Source organism: Triticum dicoccoides, chromosome 2A, assembly GCF_002162155.2.
Source record: "Triticum dicoccoides isolate Atlit2015 ecotype Zavitan chromosome 2A, WEW_v2.0, whole genome shotgun sequence".
NCBI classification, from domain to species: Eukaryota; Viridiplantae; Streptophyta; class Magnoliopsida; order Poales; family Poaceae; genus Triticum; species Triticum dicoccoides.
In genome coordinates this window covers 95,025,915-95,028,292 of record NC_041382.1, presented here as the reverse complement: position 1 = coordinate 95,028,292, position 2,378 = coordinate 95,025,915, and positions in this window count along the sequence as shown.

Here is a 2,378-nt window from a genome sequence, read left to right as displayed (position 1 = left end):
GAGCTCCGGCAAAGCTGTTCTGCCGGGGAAACTTCCCTCCCGGAGGGGGAAATCATCGCCATCGTCATCACCAACGCTCCTCTCATCGGGAGAGGGCAATCTCCATCAACATCTTCATTAGCACCATCTCATCTCAAAACCCTAGTTCATCTTTTGTATCCAATTCTTGTCTCCAAGTCCGGGATTGGTGCTAGTAGGTTGCTAGTAGTGTTAATTACTCCTTGTAGTTGATGCTAGTTGGTTTAATTGGTGGAAGATCATATGTTCAGATCCTTTATGCATATTATTACCCCTCTAATTATGAACATGAATATGCTTTGTGAGTAGTTACGTTTGTTCCTGAGGACAAGGGAGAAGTCTTTCTATTAGTAGTCATGTGAATTTGGTATTCGTTCGATATTTTGATGAGATGTATGTTGTCTAGCCTCTAGTGGTGTTATGTGAACGTCGACTACATAACACTAAACCATTATTTGGGCCTAGATGAAGGCATTGGGAAGTAATAAGTAGATGATGGGTTGCTAGAGTGACAGAAGCTTAAACCCTAGTTTATGTGTTGCTTCGTAAGGGGCTGATATGGATCCATATGTTTCATGCTATGGTTAGGTTTACCTTAATATTTTTGTTGTAGTTGCGGATGCTTGCAATAGAGGTTAATCATAAGTGGGATGCTTGTTCTAGTAAGAATAGCACCCAAGCACCGGTCCACCCACATGCCAAATTATCAAAGTACCGAACGCGAATCATATGAGCGTGATGAAAACTAGCTTGACGATATTCCCATGTGTCCTCAAGAGCGCATTTCCTTATATAAGAGTTTGTCCAGGCTTGTCCTTTGCTACAAAAAGGATGTGGCCACCTTGCTGCACTTTATTTACTTTTGTTACTTGTTGCTCGTTACAAATTATCTCATCACAAAACTATCTGTTACCACTTATTTCAGTACTTGCGGAGAATACCTTGCCGAAAACCGTTTATCATTTCCTTCTGCTCCTCGTTGGGTTCGACACTCTTACTTATCGAAAGGACTATGATAGATACCCTATACTTGTGGGTCATCAAATGACAACATACATCTCATCAAAATATCAAACGAATACAAATTCACATGACTACTAATAGCAAGACTTCTCCCATGTCCTTAGGAACAAACGTAACTACTCACAAAGCATATTCATGTTCATAATCAGAGGGATATTAATATGCATAATGGATCGGAACATATGATATTCCACCAAGTAAACCAACTAGCATCAACTACAAGGAGTAATCAACACTACTAGCAACCCACAGGTACCAATCTGAGGTTTGGATACAAATATTGGATACAAGAGATGAACTAGGGTTTGAGATGAGATGGTGCTGGTGAAGATGTTGATGGAGATTGACCCCCTCCCGATGAGAGGACCATTGGTGATGACGATGGTGATGATTTCCCCCTCCCGGAGGGAAGTTTCCCCGGCAGAACAGCTCTGCCGGAGGCCTAGATTGGTTGCGCCAAGGTTCCGCCTCGTGGCGGCGGACTCTCATCCTGAAAGCTTTCTTATGATTTTTTCCTCGACGAAAGACTCCATATAGCAGAAGATGGGCATCGGAGGGCCACCAAGGGGGCCACGAGGCAGGGGGCGCGCCCAGGAGGGTAGTGCACGCCTCCCACCCTCGTGGCTGGTGGGTGGCCCCCTCTGGTACTTCTTGCACTCAGTATTTTTTATATATTCTGGAAATATCTTCCATGAAGTTTCGGGACTTTTGGATCTGTGAAGAATAGGTCTCTAATATTTGCTCCTTTTCCAGCCCAGAATTCCAGCTGCTGGCATTCTCCCTCTTTATGTAAACCTTGTAAAATAAGAGAGAATAGGCATAAGTATAGTGACATAATGTGTAATAACAGCCCATAATGCAATAAATATCGATATAAAAGCATGATGCAAAATGGGCGTATCACTAGTCTCATTGGGGATTGAGTCCCCTTGGTGTCCGGCGATGGGGGTTTCACCTTCGGGTGCCTCCTGAGCCTCTCCCCCGCCAGAGACAGTCCTTTAGGACAACACCTCCGCATCCTCCTTGGTATTGGTGGAGTGTGCGTCCGGCAGGGAGTCGCTGGCCATCGCCTTGGAAAGCGAGCCTCCTGACGAGGATCGCTGGGAGCTGTTGTGGGCCGAACTACAATAACATTTGCCAATCGTTTCAATACAATGAGGAGGAGAGACTTTATGGGCGGATAAGGTGTTAGTGTTTACGACGCGGCCCGAGGCTTAGCGCGGGGGCATCTCTCCAGACTATCATCAACGTCCCATGCGGAGTTACCCATTAGGGAGCCCTTCCCCTTTTTGGGCGCCTCCGCCTCCAGAGTTGTGGAGGCCTCCCTCTTCTCCCCC